Source organism: Salvelinus sp. IW2-2015, linkage group LG2 (genome assembly GCF_002910315.2).
Source record: "Salvelinus sp. IW2-2015 linkage group LG2, ASM291031v2, whole genome shotgun sequence".
In the NCBI taxonomy this organism is placed as follows: Eukaryota; Metazoa; Chordata; class Actinopteri; order Salmoniformes; family Salmonidae; genus Salvelinus; species Salvelinus sp. IW2-2015.
The window spans coordinates 40,704,234-40,715,692 of record NC_036839.1 but is presented as its reverse complement, the minus strand read 5'-3'; positions in this window follow the sequence as shown (position 1 = coordinate 40,715,692).

The following is an 11,459-nucleotide window of genomic DNA, read 5'->3' as shown; positions in this document are numbered from 1 at the left end:
ACCTGCAGAACCCAAGCCAATGGCCTCTCCATGTGCTTCTTTTTTCAAACCACTCTACCCCCCCCCTCTCCACGCATTGAACGCTCTCCAACTCCCACCATCCAAGACTTAGACAACTGTTATCCCCTTCCCATCCTATTAATGCCCTCCTTTACTCACATGGGGGACAACCAGCCCCCCTCCCACACCAGCATTCCCCACAAGCCCAGTTCTATGCCCAGTTTGTACATCAACTCCTTGCGCGTTAGCACTCCGCTCATCTTGGTGAAGGCTGGGGTATTCATTTTGTCCATTCTTTGTTGTCTCTCTTCGAATATTTTCACCCTCTTCTCCCTGGGACTGCTCGCTCCATGCCGATCTCTCCCCCGTTCCTTCCACCTCGCCTCTCCTCCACACACTATTTCCGACGACAAACCTTGTTCTGTGATGCCAAGTCATGAGCATCTTCACCATGAGAACATGAGCACTCGCGCAACACTCCCTCGCCGCACAACCAACCCCTAACCGCGCTCTCTTCTCCCATTGCACTCTCGTCGTGCGCTAATGCCCCTGCTCACCAACACTTATGACATGCGAAGTCAGGGCACTCACGTTAGCACGTGCCCTGGCTGGATACACAGCCTACAGACCTTCACCTGACGATCGTGTATTACTCTAAAAATACTCAGCCCCTCCATCGTTTCAAATTTGGCCGAATATGGCAGTGAGCGCACAGGTGTCTGTGAACTTTACTTTGCGGAGAAAGCGCGGTCCCAATACGGCAACGTCCGTGCCTGGCCAGTAGCGGCCTTTTCACACTGCGGTGATACTGCAGACCACCCCATGCTCTTACGTTCTGTGATGTCCCTCGTCTGTAATGTATACTGGGAGGTTTAAGAAGGATACAACCATCTCATCAGCGAAAGATCCTTTCCCATGATTCGACTAGCTCCGGATTTTGATAATCCATTCAGTTTTTCCTTTCCCTCTCGCACTTGATAGGGCGCGACTTGTCATGATGTTTTTCAATCTTTGAGCCGACATCCGCAGACCAGTCACAAACTTCATTAATCCCTCTCAATAATTACTGATCATTGGTAATTTTCTCCTCTCGCCCATAAATTTCCACAGCCATGTGTTAAATTACTTTCATCCTTACTTTTGGTTCCTGTGCTTGTTTTGTAGCGCCCATTTTCCATGTTTTCCTTTGTTCGTCATCTTTTTACCAGCGTGGGTCCAAGCCATTGTATTCCAGCACAAAACGACAGGAGGAAAGTCCCCCAAACAGCAATATGCTGTCGGGGAACAACCCCAAACTATAACTCAAACTTAATCAATTCACAGAATAAGGAGATTGTACTTCAAAAGCCCAAAAACTCAAACACAACTCTCTGGAGCAAACACTCAGACTCAGCGCAATCACTCACACCTGTGTCAATTACCCAACAACAGGTGCGTATTCAGGCTGGTTTGGCCGGGAAGTAGGACACTCTTGGTACAGCCATATAGTTCAAAGTGAGTCTGATAAACAGACATTCACCAATTAGAGAAGCAGCCTTGAACTTTGGTCACTCAAAAAGGGGAAGAAATTACATATACTAGTAGCCATCACTTTTTGAGGACAGATAGTTGGATGAAATACAAAACAACTTGCTAACATTTCAAAGCGAGGCACATATTTCAGCCTTGTGGAAAAAAGGACAATACAATGACTTCTGACAAATACATCATTAGAACGAATTTCCCATTGCACTACCTACTAGCCAGAATAAATACCAAAAGCTCTGAATGTTGAAAAATCTATTGCATTGTTCTGTGGCTAAGGAGGAGCGCATTATGGACAATTTCAGTATTGGTAGGCAATGGGCGACTATTGGACACATCATGCGACTGGGTGGTAGAGGCGCGTTCTCAACTATCTCTGATTTGAAGTACAGCTGGTGCATAATACGCATGCTGCATATTTCGCAACATGATGTTGTCCCACAAAATGTGCAACAATGTTGTGCTTACAGAACAAATTTGTCTCACCTTTTCGATTAAGTCCACAAGTGTCGATGTCACAGACTGAAAACGCGTACTAAAGGATCTCCCATACAGGGCATTACTCAAGTCTCACTGCCCCAAGAGTTTGATCATTAAACCAGACGACGGGAGACGGGACGAGTCCCCAGACCATAAATTATGCTAGATTCCACATTTGGGAAAAATCACAGGGCGCCTCAGCCACAGGCCGGAGCGTGCAATGGGCTAGTCTCCGCCCTGGGCTGAACCGCTTCTTAACAGTGTAATCCACTTGCACTATGTATACCACCACTCACGGTGGAGGGCAAGACTGCTCTCCAGTGCCAACATATTCGGCTTAGCAAGTAAGCACTTTGTGTTCGATAATATCACATTACATCGCCTGCGTAAATTGCGTTAGGATGCACTTGCAGACAGAGTGGTGAAAAAGTTGTTAGTTTTGTGGGGTTACTAAGATTTTATTCTAGTGAACACTAGATCTCCCCATCATGCAACACTGTATGAAAAAATCACCAATGTCTTTTTAATATCTAATTAACCTGTCTGATATCACAATAATGTATGCGATATGAACGAAAACAATCATATTCAGCACCACACACACCCACACATACAGAGGGACGCAAGAGGGGGCGATGAAAGCGAATTAATGGTGTGATTATCGGATAGACGCGGGGTGCACATGTGCGTCTTGTAGCTTGGTTGATGGTTTGAGCGCGTAAGGGTGTATTAAGGGAACAAGGGGTCCGGAGAGGTCAAGCGTGAGGGGAAACAGGCATGTCCGAGTCATCCAGCCTTCCCTCACCAGCATCCTACCATTCCTCTGATCATTTTGAAACAGGGCGACGGGAGCACAAAGCACACACACAGCTGCATTCACGCCTCAACAACTATTCCTTATTTTGTCTTTCATAATAAAGGCAGTTGCCTCCCTGGACACCACAAGGAACTTCGATCTCCGTAATTACCAACAGGCGCAGGGGCAGACTAGGCCATGACATACTGCCCTATTAGTCCAACTTTCAAGCATCCACAATCGCCTTTCACACACCAGGCCGTGTTGCTGGCTTAAATCTAATGCCAAGAGCACACCCTAGTGGGACAAAATGGTTTACAGAAAACACTGGTATTGCCCAGGCAGTCTCGCCCAGTGCAAGTCTAACGCAGGGCCCGCCTCTGCTTAGCTTTCGAGGATTCAACCGTGAGATTCGGGTGTTTTCAGGCTGGTTAGTGTTAGGCTGTCGTATAGCCTGATGACACAATCTCTTTTGGTAACATTCCATATAATTGAGTTCAGTGTGTCTGATTAAACGATATCGCATTTCCCCTTCCATACAAGCTTAATCGGCATAAGAAGGACTAGAACTTGAGCCACCTCATATGATAGTGGCACACAATACATATACTTGCCTCACTTAGCATCAGTATAGTTGGATGAAATCAAACCAAACCTGCTAACATTTCAAAAGTGAGGGCACATATTTCAAGCCTTGTGGAAAAAATGACAAAATACAATGAACTTCTGAAATACATATTAGCAACAGTTTCCATGCAGCTACAACTAATAGGCAGAATAAATACACAAAAGCTCTGAATGTTGAAAACCTATTGCATTGTCTGTGCTAAGGAGGAGCGCATGTATGGACAAATTCCCAATATGTGTAAGCGCAATGGGCGCTTATGACACACATGACCATGGGTGTGGTTAGAGCGGCGTTCGTCAGACTAGATCCTCCTTGATCTCGAACGTACCCAGCGTCGGCAAAATCAGCGCATATTGGCACATGTGTTTCCAAGGTAGCGAATGTTGTGCGCTGCAAGCAAGATGTTTACTTCAAATGGCCACAAGTGTATGCTACATTTCACCTTATACTAGTGCGGGATTCGGTGTCCAAGAGATCTCCATAACACTGGACATTTCAGATCAGAGATCCTCGCATGATTAGCGACAAGGCAACGGTGCACGTTATGATTAAACAAGACATAAGGAGAGAGCGGCGAACGCATCCCCACTTACCATTACTAATTATGCAATCGAGATTCCACATTTTGGAAATTAGCAGCTGTCAGCACCAGCGCCAGTGCAATGGCTAGCCTCCGCCTGGGTTGAACCGCCTTCTTGATCACAGGTATCTCCCATTGCCAGGGTAAGGTAATGATTACATCATATGGTGGAGAGGCAAGTGTCTCAGTGCCAACAATAATTCGGAACTAACGGTAACACGTTTGGTGTTCTGATAATAATCAGCACATCGACCTGCGTGAAATAGCCGTCTTAGGAATGCCACTTGCAGACAGAGTGCGTTGGAAAAATTAGTTTTTTTGTTTACTAATTATATCAGTGAACCTACTAGATTCCCATCATGCAACACTGTTAGAAAAATCACCAATGACTTTTTTAATAATCTTATTACCTGTTCTGATATACACAATATGTATGTCTCATGACGAAATATCTATCAGACACACCAACACACCACACACGACACACAAATGCACAGGACATGAGAAGCAATTCCATTTATTATCGATAAATCTCACATTCTCTTCTTGTTTCGATCTTACTACCGTTAAAAGAAGGGCTCTGTAATTCCACCGATGGACGACAACCAACGGGCACTACTCCAGATCCAGTCCCACTTCTACGCATTTTCCTTTGATATGCAGCAGAGGAAGCAAATGCCATCTGATGCATTTGAGCTGGCGATTGGGAGAACAATATTATTTGTCTTTGACGACGAAGAGCGCGATCAGGACAAAGTAGGTGGCTGGGAATAACTGTTGTCCCTGACAACAGAAGGAACTTTGATTGTATTAAAAGGGCAGGGAGAAAGCCCATATAAGCTGCAATTTAGTCAATTCAAGCATCAAATGCTTGACTAACCAAGGCAGTGTTGCTGATAAATAATGCAAGAGCACACCCTAGTGGACAAAATGACTTACAGCACCTGGTATTCCAGCGAGTCCTGCCGCATCCCAAGATCGTAACGCCAGGCCCGACGCGCGGCTGTGAGGCTTCGAGAGGTAGTACGAGATCGGCCGTATTCAGTGTGGGTTTGGCCGTAAGCAGACAACACTTCTTGGTACACCATATAGAAGTCAAAGTGAGTCTGATAAAACAAGACATTTTCACCAATTAGATAAGCAGCTTGAACTTTGGTCACTCAGAAAGTGGAAGAAATTACTATTACTGTAGCCATCACTTTTTAGCACAGATAGTTGGATGAAATACAAACAAACCTTGCTAACATTTCAAAGAAAAGGCGATGGCAATATTCAGCCTTGTGGGAAAAAATAGACAAATACAATGACTTCTGACAAAATACATCATTAGCAACAGTTTCCCATGCAGCTAGGCCTACTAGCAGAATAAATACACAAAATCTCTGAATGTTGAAAACTATTGCATTGTTTCTGTGCTAAGGAGTGAGCCGCATGTATGGACAATTTCCATTATTGTAAGCGCAGTGCGCGTATGACACATCATGACCTGGGGGTGGTGGTAGAGCGGCTTCTCAACTAATCTCTTTGATTAGAAGTTACGCAGCGGACATAGATTATACCATGCTGCATTTTCGCAACATGATGTTTCCACAAAATGCCAACAGATGTTTGGCTACAGAAAAAATGGTTGCTCTCACCTTTTTTCTAAAATGTCCACAAAACTTTTCAAACTGACTTCAAAGACTCCATAAACAGCATTACTAAGTCATCCAGTTGCAACAAGGTTTTCATTTAAACAAGACATCAGGGGAGGCGCAGACGCAGATCCCCACTACCATAAGATTATGCAAAGATTTCACATTGGAAATTCACTAGCTTCAGCACAGCCGAGAATGCAATGGCTAACGCTCACCACTGGGTGAACCGTGTCTTGAACACAGTACTCCCTTGCAGGTAAGTGACTGATATTACATTCATCGGTGGAGGGCAAGTGTCTCCAGTGCCAACATTTTTCGGCTACGGTAACCACTTTGTGTTCGATAATATCACATTCACATCGACCTGCGTGAAATGTCCCGTTTAGGAATGCACTTGCAGACAGAGTTGGTGAAAAAGTTAGTTCATTTTGTTTTACTAGTAGTATATCAGTGAACCACTATGATTCCCATCATGCAACACTGTAGAAAAAATCACCAATGACTTTTTAATATCTTAACCTGTCTGATATCACAAATGTCAATGCGATATGACGAAATAAAATCATAATTTCAGCACACACACAAGCACACAACACAGAGACAAATGCATGAAACCAATTTATTATTATCGATAACATCTCACATTCTCTTGTGCTTTGATTTACTTCGTAAAAGAAGGGTTGTAATTCCCACCATGAAAACACAGGGCCATCAGACATCAGTCCCAGTTCCTCTCCTCACCAGCATTAATTCCTCTTGATCATTTGAAACAGGCTGAGGAGCAACAAAGCACACACCAAGCGCTGCACATTCAGTAACAATATTCTTATTTGTCTTATAAGAAAAAGGCAGTTGGCTCCCTGACAACACAAGGAAACTTTGATGTATGTATAAAGGGCAGGGGAGACTAGCCCTATAGAAACTGATTTAGTCAATTCAGCATTCAAAGCTTACTACAAAGGCAGTGTTGCTGTATAAATATGCAAGAGCAAACCCTAGTGGGACAAAATGCTTACAGCACCTGGTATTCCCAGGCAGTCTCCCATCCAAGTACTAACCAAGCCCGACCCTGCTTAGCTTCCGAGGATCAGACGAAGATCGGAGTGTATCTCATATGTGGGTTTGGCCAAGCAGACAACTCTTGGATACACCATATAAAGTCAAAAGTGAGTCTGATAAACAGACGCATTTTTCACCAATTAGATAAGCAGCCTGAACTTTGGTTCACTCAAAAGGTGAAGAAATTACATATACTGTAGCCACACTTTTTAGCCACAGATAGTTGGATGAAATACAAACAAACCTTGCTAACATTTTCAAATCGAGGGCACATATTTCAGCCTTGTGGGAAAAAAAAGGACAAATACAATGACTTCTGACAAAATACATCATTAGCAACATATTCCCATGCAGCTACCTACTAGCCAGAATAAAACACAAAATCGACTGAATGTTGAAAACCTATTGCATTTGTCTGTGCTAAGGAGGAGCGCATGTATGGACTAATTCATATTGTAAGCGCAATGGCGCGTATGACACATCATGACTGGGCTGGGGTTAGAGCGGTTCTCTCAACTGATCTCTGGAGTGATGCAGTACCAGGTTGGCATAAAATACCATTGCTGCATTTGCAACACATTGATGTTCCACCAAAATGTCAACAATGTTTGGTCTACAAACAAGAATGTTCTCTACCTTTCAATTGGTCCACAAATTCTTTTCACAACTGACTCAAAGATCTCCATAAGCACAAAAGTCATCATGCCTTCGCCAGCAAAGGTTTGTCATTTAACAAGACATCAGGGGAGAGCGCGGACGCGTCTCCCCACTACATAAATATCAAATAGATTCCACCATTTTGGGAAAATTCACAGGGTCAGCACAGCAGTGCAATGGCTGAGCCTCGCCCTGGTTGAACCGCCTTCTTGAACACGTAGCTTCTTCTTGCCAGTTAAGTGTGAGATACAACCATCAGTGGAGGGCAAGTTCTTCCAGTGCCAACATTTTACTGGCTAAACAGGTAACCACTATTGTGTTTCGATAATATCACATCACGATCGACCTGCGTGAAATGCTCGTTTAGGAATGCACTTGCAGACAGAGTTGTGAAAATAGTAGTTTTAATTTTGTTTACTAGATTATACAGTGAACCACTAGATGTCCCATCATGCCAACACGTGTAGAAAAATTCACTAAATGGACTTTTTAATATCTTATTAACCTGTCTGTATATCACAAAATGTATGCGACTATGACGAATAAAATTCATATTCAGACACACACACACAACACACACACACCAAGCAAGAGGGCAATGATAAACAATTTTATTTATTATCGATAACATCTTCACATTCTCTTGTGCTTTTTTTGATTTACTCCGTAAAAGAAGGGTTGTAATTCCACCAGGAAAACACAGGGCCATTCAGACATCAGTCCAGTTCCTCTCCTCACCAGCATAATTCCTCTGATCATTTGAACAGGGCGAGGGAGCACAAAGCACACACAAGCTGCATTCAGTAACAATATTCTTATTTGTCTTATAAATTAAAAGGCAGTTGCTCCCTGACAAACACAAGGAACTTTGATTCGTATTAATAAGGGCAGGGGGGAACTAGCCCATAAAACTGAATTTAGTCAATTCAGCATTCAAAGTGCTACTACAAGCAGTGTTGCCTGATTAAATAATGCAGAAGCACACCCTAGTGGACAAAAATGCTTACAGCACCTGGTATCCCAGGCATCTTCCCATCCAAGTACTAACCAGGCCCGACCCTGCTTAGCTCCCGAGATCAGACGAGATCGGGTGTATTTTGGTTTTTTTTTTTTTTTTTTTCTTTTATTATGAAGAAAGACACATAACAGTTAACAACATCCAATCAACAATCAAAAGGTTGACAATTCATCCTTTTACAGAAATCAAAAAAAAGAAATAAAGTAAAACTATTAGAAACACAATCATCCAACCAAAACCAATTAATAATTAAAACAAGTTTTCCATTTCGACCCAATTTCATAAATTGCTCCCCACACAAAACAATTTTTCAAAATACATCCACCATATTTATATATTACTTCTATATCTTTCTCTAACATACTTTAAATAAAACCTCTACACTCACAATTTTCCCTTCATAATGTCCCAAAAGTTCCTTCTAGTCTTAACAGCGCGTACTGGCATGACTAAGACAAAATTTCAATTCAAATTAAAAATGAATAACTTTTGCTTTTTCCCAGTTAAACCAAAAAAGAAACAACACCTCCTCCAGCTCAAACCCAGCAACAAATCTCTTCTCCCCACTGTTGTACTAAAATCCCCTTTAAAAACTTATGGAAACTCATCTAATCTACTACATTTCAACAAAAAAGTGCCATAAATCTTTCCACCCCCGTACCACAAATATTCACATTCTCTTTTAATATCTTCTTATTTATTGATTGTAAAACCCACCGTTCGTAAAAATTCTATTATGCTTTCATTTTAAAATCATTTCTTCACATTCTATAGAATTATATTACTTTACATTCTTCCATATTGATTTTACATCTATATTTGAAAACACCCTAGACCACACTTTTTCCGAAGCAGGAGTTTTATCTCTCTTGAAATACATGTTTTCATAAACTTTTTTAACTTTCAAACCTGACAAATCAGTGCTTTCTTCCCATTACCTTCAAATATAAAACCGGTAAACCCCTAGCTCTTGTTCCACCTCTTTATTTATTAAAACAACCCACTCCCCAGAAGACACCTAATATTCCTAGACATTTCTCCAGCAGATAGTTCTACTATTCATCATGTTTCTTCAACCACATTATTCAAATATTGCCTGACTTGGGAAGGAACCCGGAATTACCTCCATTATTAAAGATGTCCCCAAAATCTGTCTCATCCCAGCCCTCATAAATATTTACAAAACAACATCTTATTATATTACGGTATCTTGGATTTAAAAAAATGCTGATTAAAATATTGTCTAAAATGGTGCACTCAATAAATATTTGGTAAAAAACTCCCCCCAAGCCTCAAACACTTCTCTTATAAAACAAAGGTATTATTACCTAACATTTTCCTTTTTCATACACATCAATAAACCATTGTCCCCCATCTCCCAACCTTCCTGCAAGATACTCCTTAAAAAATCGTTTTTCCATCCCATAATCTAATTGCCCATATAAATATTTAGCGGTACCATTTGGACTCTAATTGCTGTTTTCCTCCACATTTAAATCACCCAACTTCAAAGCCCCCCCTCCTCAATAACCTGCAATCAAAGTTTGTAAAAGCTATTTTCACCCCCTTTCCCTTCCCGATAAAAAATCAACTACAATGTATATTCATGCAGATAAAACCCATTCTGGCATATCCAAAACATTCGATTACATAAATAAAAAATTGACATCAACAATGAATTTATGACAATACTTTCGCCTTTTAATTGCAAAGACCTCCCCGTCCACCATATTTACACCATTCCTAACTTTGTTGTATAACCCCACTCCAATGTCATATCCCTACTTCCTGTCCCTTCACCCCTAAAAACACACCTAACACCTTAAAATAATCATTTACAATTTTTAAAAGAAAATCTCCTCTATTAATCTTCCCAACATACGATTAGTACTGACTTTCTCCATATTCACTTTTTGCTCCTGAGGCTGTTTCATATGTACTTTTAAAACACTCCAGGTGAAGTGGAGATCCTGACTGTGTCTGAAGTCCAGGGAGGCTCCTCTAGGGAGGTGGATCCTGCAAGGGATGACTCTAACAAACGAAAWGGGTCTGAAGAAGAGCTGACGGAGGAAGAGATGGAGTACATACAATCTCTGAGGAGGAATAGTAAAAGGGACACGATAACCAAGAAGAAAAAAAAGAAGGTAAAAGATCAATCATGAAGGACTGGATTCATCACCTCCTCTTTATATTCATAATGGTGAGAGTTGTATCTATCAACACAAATGGACTTCGAAGCAAAGAAAAGCTAGAGCTGGTGTTGGAAGCCTTCTCTGCGGACATACTATGTCTTCAGGAGACTCATTGGACTGAGTCGTATATGGATAATGTAAGGCAGAGATGGAATGGACAAATGTACGTGAGTAATGGTACTGTGAGGGCACGTGGGGTAGCTATTTTGGTAAAACATAATGTTGTGTCTAATATAAATTTGGTATATGCTGACACTGTGGGGCGAATGGTGGGAGTGGGTTTCACTTATCAAGATGTGGAGTACTCGTTGTTCAATGTGTATGCTCCTAATAATGAAATTGAGAGGAGGGTCATGTTTATGTCTATGGGGGAATTATGTGGGAAGAACTGTCTGCTTGTTGGAGATTTTAATGTATGGATGGATAGGCTTGATGCCTCAAGTAGCGCACATTTTGGCTCTGACTCATCTAGGGGAGCGCTAGTAAGGCTAATGCGGGATGAGGATTGGGTGGATATCTGGAGGGAGAGGAATCCAGATAAGCGGGTGTTCTCTCGAAGACAAGTGGTGAGGGGTGAGCTCAAGCAGTCACGTATAGATTTGTGTCTCGCTCATAGAGAGGTTGCGCACTTGGTTGTGGGGGTAGAGTATTCAAACACATTTTWTAGTGACCATGATGCTCTGCTTTTCCGGCTGGGTGCATCAGGGGAGGGGAGGGGGGGTGGTTTGTGGTGTCTTAATGCCAGTCTGCTGAAGGATGAGGGGTTTAAGGCAGCAGTGAAAGAGTGTGTGGAAAACGCAGTGTCAGATCCTCTTTTTGAGTCTGATGTGAGTGTGTGTTGGTGGGAAGGCTTAAAAAGGGGAGTTTCAAGACGGCTGGCAATATCTC